The 11,054-nt window shown below is 40.4% G+C and overlaps 1 protein-coding gene across 3 annotated transcripts in view; it reads right to left on the bottom strand.

Moving 5' to 3' along the window:
- Positions 1-11,054, bottom strand: part of LOC117515519 (PDZ domain-containing RING finger protein 4-like) — a 640,352-nt gene that overhangs the window by 241,536 nt on the left and 387,762 nt on the right. The window lies entirely within an intron of this gene.

Here is an 11,054-nt window from a genome sequence, read left to right on the forward strand (position 1 = left end):
TCAATAAAGCCATAAAAATACAAAATATTTCATAAGATTTGTATCACACCATAATGTTGATTGGTTAATAAAATCGTACTAAAAAATGTTTTTAGACTGTAAGTTGAAAAAGGCCAAGACATTTGAACATTACATTTTTTAAATTTCATGTTATTTACTTTGACCATTTTCAATGTTCTACAAATGAAACATACACAGATGTATACATCTTCAACTGCTTATGTGGGATTGGGTCACGGGGGCAACAGCTCCAGTAGAGGACCCCAAACCTCCTTTTCCTAGGCCACATTTACCACCTCTACTGGGAGATCCCGAGGTTCCCAGGCCAGTGTAGCGATATAATCACTCCACCTAGTCCTGGGTCTTCCCCGGGGTCTCCTCCCGGCTGAACGTGCCTGGAAGACCTCCCTGGAGGCACCCAGGAGGGCCCTTACCAGATGTCCAAACAATCTTAGCTTGCTCCTTTCAATGCAAAGGAGCAGTGGTTCTACTCCAAGCTCCTCACAAATGACTGAGCTGCTCACCTTATCTCTAAGGGAGACACCAACTATCCTCCTGAGGAACCCCGGCTGCATGTGCCCGCGATCTAGTTCTTTCAGCCATGACCCACTCCTCATGAGCATAGGTGAGAGTAGGAACAAAGATTGACTAGTAGATTGAGAGCTTCGATATCCTGTTCATGAATGTCACAAACAGGATTGGTGACAAGGTGCAGCCCTGACAAATTGAGGGCAAAATTAGTGATGCAATAATTGATAATCAAAGCATTTGTTGGAACTCAACTTTTTTTCATGATACAAAAACTGAGAATCAACATTGGTTATAAAATAAAATTACTATTATATTGAAACTGTCAAACCAAAATCAAATTAATTCAGAAAAAAATGCTGCATGTGACTTGTGGAAAAATAATTAAATTAAGGATAATTTGGAGTTTTAAGACTTCACTGTTGTGTTCTTTTGCTGATCAGTCATGCACTGATTCAGGACGCTCAGCATGTATTCAGCCTGTTTGCGAGTTCACAGCAGCCACTCCTACTTCCCATCTGACAAGTGATGATGAGAAAACTGACACAGACATTGACATTCAGACTTGCCTATGACACCAATGGACGAGCACTTGGCATGCCATTAACATAATCAAGTCTATCGCTCTCTCTCTTATTCATTTTTCTTGACCTTTTTTTCCTCACTTGCTCATCTTCAACCGCTTACTCCAATTGAGGGTTGTGGGGGACTGGGGCCTATCCCAGCAGTCATAGAGCGTGAGGCGGGGTACACCCTAGACAGGACGCCAGGTTGTCGTAAGGCTACATATAGACAAACAAACTTATTCACACCCGCACGCACAACTACAGACAATTGAAAGTTTCCAATCCACCTGATGTGCATGTCTTTTGGATGTGGGAGGAAGCCGGAGCACTCGCAAACACAGGGAGAACATGCAAACTCCACACAGAAAGGCCACAGGTGGGAATCGAACCCATGACATTCTTGCTGTGAGGCAACACTGCTAACCACCAAGTCACCGTGCTGCCCCGACTTTTATTTCTGTCATACAAAAAATTCAGTCAGAATCAATAAAAATGATTGTCCAGACTGATAAATCCAATCAGTCTGGACAAGACTAAAATACAGTTTGTTGTGTTGTTTGTAAAGCCAATAGATAAGTTATTTTTTCTTAATTTACAATATTGTTTTATTAAAACGTATGCAAGAAAGCCCCCTGAGTGCTTTTCCAGTGCAGAAGATGTTCAGACCACGATGCCTACAGAAGGTGTATTTGGGCAGATGGGACATTGTCCCATTGGTCCAGTGTGGAGGAGAAAAATTCCTACAATGCATTTCAATTACTTCCTTATTTCAGCAAAATCTAACACTTTGGGGGAAAACTATTAGTGGCCATTGCAGGTCCCTTTATTCCTTTATTTACTCTGTTAACAATTACAGAATTTTTTGTGGAGGTCCTGAAGTTCCTGTGTGTCCTGAATGGACACTTTTGGCATACATGTGAAAACAGGACCTTGTCAGACACTACACAAGTTGCATAGGGTCCCACAAAAGCAGACAAGCCCCGCCTCCCCTTGTGTCATACCAAATGCCAGTGACTTAATGGTGACAACTATGATGTGAGAATGAACCAAAACTAACCTTTGGGCACAACAACAACAACAACACAAACTCTAAGAGTGAGTGTGAGAACATGTTCTCAATCATGTTCTCACAACTCCATGTTTGATGCCTGCAAACAAAGCAGTTCTGGTAAATCTCACTCTCTGATGCTATTGATGGCAAAGCTAAATGATAACCTCAGATAACATATCTTTAAAAGGTCACAATAAAAGCATTTTAACATAAAATCAAGGCCAGTGCCATGTCAAAGACTTTTACTGTGAAAGTCACAGCATCACTGATCCATGTGACAGATTCAGCATAGAGATGATGCGAGATAAAATCCCTTCTTTGCTAAAAAAAAAACAGCAGCAGTTGGATCATGTTTGAGTAAGTAGTCATCTTCTGTGCCATGTGAGGAATGCTTCATTGAAATGACTTCATTTGGGGTCAGAATGGCTGAGTGAGGCAGGGGTAAGCCACCTTGACTTGCATTGAGTTTTATCCCTGCACTGTGCCAAAGAAAATTTTGAAATGTTCAAATTTTCTGGCACGCATAAATTTCACGCCACTTGCGTGAAGTAGTCGTGAACATTGTGCAACCTATTCACAAACACTGTGTGCCACTGTGTATCAATACGTGCAGGTAATTCTCAGGTAATTTCTGTAGCCTCTTGGATCTTCCGTGTGAAGTTCTGTCAATTACTGGTCATAATGTCCAAAGTGTTGTCTTCTAGTCAACTATTCCCTCACCCGCATTGTCCTTGCTTTCCTTTTTCTAGTTGGGGTTATGCCTTCTTCTTAATCTGCTCTTTCTGCATTGTCTCCTGCTCTTCAATACATAGTGATGCAGCTGTGAGATAATATAGAGGCCTTTTCTTGTTTTTAGAGCTTCTTGTCTGGCATTCAACATCTTGTAGGGTCGACAACAAATCGAGGAATAAATGGAACAATGTGATGCCTGGTATTTTATATAACATGGTGTCAAGCGGGACAAAGCCAGACCAAATAATACCACGACTACTTCACACTGCTCATGGCATGTGCAAAGTGGTTGTGGCAATGCATGCCTTTGTGGGAACAATGCACGTCGTGCATACTGTGTCGGACACTGTACGCAAATAATACGGCAACAATACTTGAATGGGGCGTAAATTAGTCATATGATAGCGTGCAGATGCGCACAATTTTCGGTCACACATTGCGTGAAATGTGCATAATTTATGCGTAAACATGACGTGAAAAGTGCGCAAACTAGACTTCAGGCTTTCAAGCGTACCATCTCAATGACACACTGGCGCGATGATTTCCGCGGCAGTGCAGAGCCAAAATTCACGCAAGTGTCAAGGTGGCTTAACTCTGAAGACTGAAAATTCAAACTTTTTAAAAATGTGTAATTATGCCTGAGTCCATTCAAATGACATATATAATACAAATGTTTTTTTATTTTCATATAATTTCAAACTCATTTGTAAAAGTAATATTATGAAATATGTTAATCAAATATGTATATGATAAATTTTAGCAGTAAAACTCACAAAAATACTTAAAAGAATAAAAATATCTTATAAAATGTGTAAATATATTTCTGATTTTGGCCAAGCAGATGCTGGTTGTTTCTCTGGACCACACACTATGATCAGGTTGTGCTTTATAACTTCCATCAGAAAATCTCAATCATCATAATCAGGTTATTGAACCTCAGAACAAGTCAAGTGTAACTTTTAAAGACTTCCGGTGCTCACGTTTTCAGATAACTCTCTGCAGACCAAGGAGCTGGATAAGACAGGTGGACCCCCGACTTGGGTGATTCAGGCTGCCTGCGAGTGTTAAGTGTGTGAAGAGGGAAGCCTGACTGTGAGCGGGTCTGGAGTGTGTGGGAGGTGCTGGTTGACTGCAGTGCTGCAGGGGGAAAAACTCGGTTGCCTTTCCAACCTCACCAAGATTGCACCTCCATCCTATTGTGAAGTGGTGCACGTTGGTGTTTCACAACTATGTCTAAAAAATTGTTTCTCTGGCAAGATACAGTGAAGCTGAAGCCCGTTTCCTAAATGACACTTTCCATTCTCTTCAGCGTGTAGCACGTCTCCATATACAAGGCAACATCTCTTAGATGGTCTGGAAATTAATTAACCAGCACTTACATACCCAAACGCAGCTGAGATTTGAAATAGATTTTGCAATGGGAATAAATTACATTTACAGTGAGGCGGCATCCGGAGCTCACCCTGTATCGATGTTCGTAAAAAGCTCTCATTTAAATGCAGGTCATTAAAAGCGAGGCCTTTGGAACTGTGTCAGTGTGTCAGCAGCAGAAGCAATAAGGCTGCGGCTCTTCTGGCTGCACTGAGCAGAAGCAGTCACCCCCACAGACAAAAAAAAGGTTGTTTTCCATCATCATGTTCTGGCTAATAAAAAGTGACATGCCTGAAGCCACATGTTTGAACAGGTTTGCCGACTGGAGCCTCGAGCGATGGCTGCGTGGTACCTGATGCCGGTGCCGTAACTGCATTCGTGAAGGTTCTTATCACATTCCTGCTCAAGGCCGCCGCGGAGCAGGAGGCAGTGAGCGTGCGTTACCCTCCTCATCACAGCGCTGTCATCTTCTCACCTGAGGAGTGACACCCAGCATGGTTTCCTTACCCAGCGGGGGCTGTGTGTCACCCTGACACCCCGGCTCCACCCCTCCCCCAACGCGCCAACCGACCCCCTGACCGACACCGAGTCACTCATCTTTTCTATACAGCGGGAGCACACAATCCACACCTGCACCATTCCACTAAAGGTTAACGGGCAAAAGTAAAAGCAACCAAGAGGATGAGAAAGTGAGAGTAGAGGACAGAGTGAAAACCACAACTCAAAGCTTTGTCACTTTGTCGTGTTATCAGCCGTAGATCAAGCAGGCGACTCCCGCCCCGACACCATCCTATTTCTCCAAATGTCAGCAGCGATGCTGGAGCAGATAGCTTATGGTGTGGGGGAAAGTGGACGCGGCACAAATTGTGTGGAGCAGCAGAGCGGCTGTGTATTTTGTCTGGTCCAACAAAATAAGTAAATAACTAAATAAATGAATAATCTTTTGGGGGAAAAAAGCAGCTGTTTTCCCTCCACACCCAGTAATCACCTAAAAACCTCTGAGTTATTTACATAACTGTGGTTCTCTGATTAACATGAGTGAGTGTTTTACATTTGGAGCGTCCCCTCTGTGTGACCCCACAGAAGCTCCTATGACATTACTGCAGCCAGGATTGGATGGAATGAGTGTGTGTGTGTGTGTGTGTGTGTGTGTGTGTGTGTGTGTGTGTGTGTGTGTGTGTGTGTGTGTGTGTGTGTGTGTGTGTGTGTGTGTGTGTGTGTGTGTGGGGCAAATGTAACAAATGTCATTCAAAAACAGACACCTTGAGACAAACACAGATAAGCACACTGAGACACTACCCAGAGAACAGTGGTGAAGCAAATAGCCCAAAGTTCTCATTCAAAACATGCATTTCATTCTCATAATTGGAAACTACTGAAAACACAGACTTGTGTCCCAGCACACTGGTGCAAAGCCAATTCTGTGAGAAAATAAAGGGTGGTGTTTACGGTGTACATTAGTCTTGGTCATTTTCTAGTCCGAATATTACATCAACCAATTAGAATGGTATCTTTCCTCCCCTTTAAAGTGGAGTACACCAGACCCAATGTGCTGCTGAATCAAGGATTACTGGCTCATTAAAGGATTAAGGAACTCTAACCTGTTGGAGAGTGAACCTTGCAGCAAGGTGAGGGTTTTTGTTTTTGTTTTGTTTTTGCAATGGCTATTTAAAAACAAAGCAAAACAAAAAAACAAAAACAGAACTAAAAAGTAGGTTATCCATGGATCGTTGAGATATTAAAATTAATTAAAATTATTTTAAAAATTTCTGATTATGTGGGGGTGCAGCCTCTCCCCAAGAGAGAAACTGTGCATATTTATGCACAAAGAGATGAGCTGAAAATCCATTATTTTGCAATCTCTCAACATGGCATCAGGACCTAGTAATAATTATCCTGCATGTCACTGAAGCTGCGATAGCTTGGCATCGTTTATGTGATTAGATTTTGGAGTCATTTCATCAAAGGTCAAGGAAAACAGTCTGAAAAACTAATTTTATGTCTCAATAACTAAGAAGCATAGATGGATGATCAAAAGCATATATTGATCAGCAAAGTATTTGTGACTGATTGGTATGAATTCACACTGAAGTCACACAGAAGACGTGATGAAGTCAAACATAAGTTGTATTGAATTTAAAGACAACTGGCCTTACGCTTCCATAAAGCTGAAACCATGTCATCGTGTTTGTGTACAGTATATGATACTTTCAGTGCTGTTTTTGAGTATTTGTCTTTTAGCAGGACTATGCGAAAATGAAAATGTAACTACATCACCTAAAAAAACATACGCTACAAAATTAAACCTCCTTGCCAAAAGTAATACAAGAGTTTTCAATAACTGATGCATTATATGTCTTCCTCAATATATTGGCAGATTATTATTATTATTAAGTTTTTTTTCTCCAATTTGACACAAGCTGCTTTCAACTTTGATGAGCTCATAGAAGTAAAATACACCCAAAGACAGAGCGCAAGGTTATTCAAGATTCAAGATTCAAAGTGTTTGTTGTCATATACTGTAGTTTTCTCTGGGCCCCTCCCAAATCGGACCGGGAGTGACATGTTTAGCCGCATGTTGTCCTTGAATTGCTGGCTGTCTGAGTGGTGTCCAAAAAATGAGGTGGGCTTCATAGATAATTGGCAAAGCTTCTGGGGAAAACCTGGTCTTGTTAGTAGAGACGGCATCCATCCCACTTTGGATGGAGCAGCTCTCATTTCTAGAAATCTGGCCAATTTTATTAAACTCTCCAAACCGTGACTATCCAGGGTTGGGACCAGGAAGCAGAATTGTAGTCTTACACACCTCTCTGCAGCTTCTCTCCCCCTGCCATCCCCTCATTACCCCATCCCCGTAGAGACGGTGCCTGCTCCCAGACCACCAATAACCAGCAAAAATCTATTTAAGCATAAAAATTCAAAAGAAAAATAATATAGCACCTTCAACTGCACCACAGACTAAAACAGTTAAATGTGGTCTATTAAACATTAGGTCTCTCTCTTCTAAGTCCCTGTTAGTAAATGATATAATAATTGATCAACATATTGATTTATTCTGCCTTACAGAAACCTGGTTACAGCAGGATGAATATGTTAGTTTAAATGAGTCAACACCCCCGAGTCACACTAACTGTCAGAATGCTCGTAGCACGGGCCGAGGCGGAGGATTAGCAGCAATCTTCCACTCCAGCTTATTAATTCATCAAAAACCCAGACAGAGCTTTAATTCATTTGAAAGCTTGACTCTTAGTCTTGTCCATCCAAATTGGAAGTCCCAAAAACCAGTTTTATTTGTTGTTATCTATCGTCCACCTGGTCATTACTGTGAGTTTCTCTGTGAATTTTCAGACCTTTTGTCTGACTTAGTGCTTCGCTCAGATGAGATAATTATAGTGGGCGAATTTAACATCCACATAGATGCTGAGAATGACAGCCTCAACACTGCATTTAATCTATTATTAGACTCAACTGGCTTCGCTCAAAATGTAAATGAGTCCACCCACCACTTTAATAATACTTTAGATCTTGTTTTGACTTATGGTATGGAAATTGAAGACTTAACAGTGTTCCCTGAAAACCCCCTTTTGTCTGATCATTTCTTAATAACATTTTCATTTACTTTAATGGACTACCCAGCAGTGGGGAATAAGTTTCATTACAGTAGAAGTCTTTCGGAAAGTGCTGTAGCTAGGTTTAAGGATATGATTCCTTCTTTGTTATGTTCTCCAATGCCATATACCAACACAGTGCAGAGTAGCTACCTAAACTCTGTGAGTGAGATAGATTATCTCGTCAATAGTTTTACATCCTCATTGAGCACAACTTTGGATGCTGTAGCTCCTCTGAAAAAGAGAGCCTTAAATCAGAAGTGCCTGACTCCGTGGTATAACTCACAAACTCGCAGCTTAAAGCAGATAACCCGTAAGTTGGAGAGGAAATGGCGTTGATCTATAAAAAAGCCCTCCGTAAAGCTAGGACATCTTACTACTCATCACTAATTGAAGAAAATAAGAACAACCCCAGGTTTCTTTTCAGCACTGTAGCCAGGCTGACAAAGAGTCAGAGCTCTATTGAGCCGAGTATTCCTTTAACTTTAACTAGTAATGACTTCATGACTTTCTTTGCTATTAAAATTTTAACTATTAGAGAAAAAATTACTCATAACCATCCCAAAGACATATCATTATCTTTGGCTGCTTTCAGTAATGCTGGTATTTGGTTAGACTCTTTCTCTCTGATTGTTCTGAGTTATTTTCATTAGTTACTTCCTCCAAACCATCAACATGTCTATTAGACCCCATTCCTACCAGGCTGCTCAAGGAAGCCCTACCATTAATTAATGCTTCGATCTTAAATATGATCAATCTATCTTTATTAGTTGGCTATGTACCACAGGCTTTTAAGGTGGCAGTAATTAAACCATTACTTAAAAAGCCATCACTTGACCCAGCTATCTTAGCTAATTATAGGCCAATCTCCAACCTTCCTTTTCTCTCAAAAATTCTTGAAAGGGTAGTTGTAAAACAGCTAACTGATCATCTGCAGAGGAATGGTCTATTTGAAGAGTTTCAGTCAGGTTTCAGAATTCATCATAGTACAGAAACAGCATTAGTGAAGGTGGACTCATCTCTGTGCTTGTCCTGTTAGACCTTAGTGCTGCTTTTGATACTGTTGACCATAAAATTTTATTACAGAGATTAGAGCATGTCATAGGTATTAAAGGCACTGCGCTGTGATGGTTTGAATCATATTTATCTAATAGATTACAATTTGTTCATGTAAATGGGGAGTCTAAGGTTAATTATGGAGTTCCACAAGGTTCTGTGCTAGGACCAATTTTATTCACTTTATACATGCTTCCCTTAGGCAGTATTATTAGAAAGCATTGCTTAAATTTTCATTGTTACGCAGATGATACCCAGCTTTATCTATCCATGAAGCCAGAGGACACACACCAATTAGTTAAACTGCAGGAATGTCTTACAGACATAAAGACATGGATGACTTCTAATTTCCTGCTTTTAAATTCAGATAAAACTGAAGTTATTGTACTTGGCCCCACAAATCTTAGAAACATGGTGTCTAACCAGATCCTTACTCTGGATGGCATTACCCTGACCTCTAGTAATACTGTGAGAAATCTTGGAGTCATTTTTGATCAGGATATGTCCTTCAATGCGCATATTAAGCAAATATGTAGGACTGGTTTTTTACATTTGCGCAATATCTCTAAAATTAGAAAGGTCTTGTCTCAGAGTGATGCTGAAAAACTAATTCATGCATTTATTTTCTCTAGGCTGGACTATTGTAATTCATTATTATCAGGTTGTCCTAAAAGTTCCCTGAAAAGCCTTCAGTTAATTCAAAATGCTGCAGCTAGAGTACTGACGGGGACTAGAAGTAGAGAGCATATCTCACCCATATTGGCCTCTCTTCATTGGCTTCCTGTTAATTCTAGAATAGAATTCAAAATTCTTCTTCTTACTTATAAGGTTTTGAATAATCAGGTCCCATCTTATCTTAGGGACCTCTTAGTACCATATCACCCCAATAGAGCGCTTTGCTCTCAGACTGCAGGCTTACTTATAGTTCCTAGGGTTTTTAAGAGTAGAATGGGAGGCAGAGCCTTCAGCTTTCAGGCTCCTCTCCTGTGGAACCAGCTCCCAATTCGGATCAGGGAGACAGACACCCTCTCTACTTTTAAGATTAGGCTTAAAACTTTCCTTTTTGCTAAAGCTTATAGTCAGGGCCAGGGCTGTACGCTTAGCTTTTTCACTAGGAGCACAGGTGCTCCTAAATGAAAAAATTTAGGAGCACAAATAAAAATTTAGGAGCACTGTGAAATTTCTTGATACAATTTTATTATTAACGCAAAGACACATATTGTACAGAGAGTACCTTTTCACATACACATGCACATTTTATATGATTCTATTGTTGTATTTATTTCATTGTTTTTTACTTCCTTTTCTATCGTTAGTTACATCATTGCTTTTGTCCATTTCATTACTTTTTGCTGTGTATTTCTTGTATTATTTTAAACCCTCACACACACATAACATCCCGGTCCCACTTTTTATACTCAGGTCGCCTGCTACGCTTAGCTACATTCAACCAACGGTCCACAGCACACACTCTCACACACACACTGTTGTCGATTTGTACAGATGTGGGAATGGTTTTCTCTATGGGATATACAGTGGTCCCTTGTTTATTGCGGGAGTTACATTCTAAAAATAGCCCGCGATAGGCGAAATCCGCGAAGTGGCCAGCATTATTTTTTACAATTATTATAGACGTTTTAAAGCTGTAAAACCCCTCACTACACACTTTATACACTTTTCTCAATCAGGCATGAACATTTTCTCACTTTTCTCTCATGTGTAAACACTCTCAAAGTTCAAACCTGAGTACAAAAATCCCGGCCTCCCCACTCCCCAATTCAAGGGGGTACCTATGCTTGTTCCCCATGTTGAAAATATACCCCCTATCTAGGGAAAACCTTCAGACAATCACCCCCTATCAAGGGCTTTTTTGCATGATATTTTTTTATAATTTTATTTTTTACTGGGGTCTGACGAAAAAATACCCCCTTTTTCGAAAATAGGGCTGCCACAAATGACTATTTTAATAGTTGACTAGTCAACGATTATTTTTGCGATTAGTCGACTAGTCAGATCATACAGAATTTCCTAAATTAAGGTCTGCAGCATTTTCAGAGAAACGTCGGGATGAAAACATGAACATTTCCAAATCAGTGACTATTTCTTAGCCTTTATTTACATCAATCATTCAGAAATACAAAC

The sequence above is a fragment of the Thalassophryne amazonica genome, chromosome 8 (genome assembly GCF_902500255.1).
Source record: "Thalassophryne amazonica chromosome 8, fThaAma1.1, whole genome shotgun sequence".
Lineage (NCBI taxonomy): Eukaryota > Metazoa > Chordata > Actinopteri > Batrachoidiformes > Batrachoididae > Thalassophryne > Thalassophryne amazonica.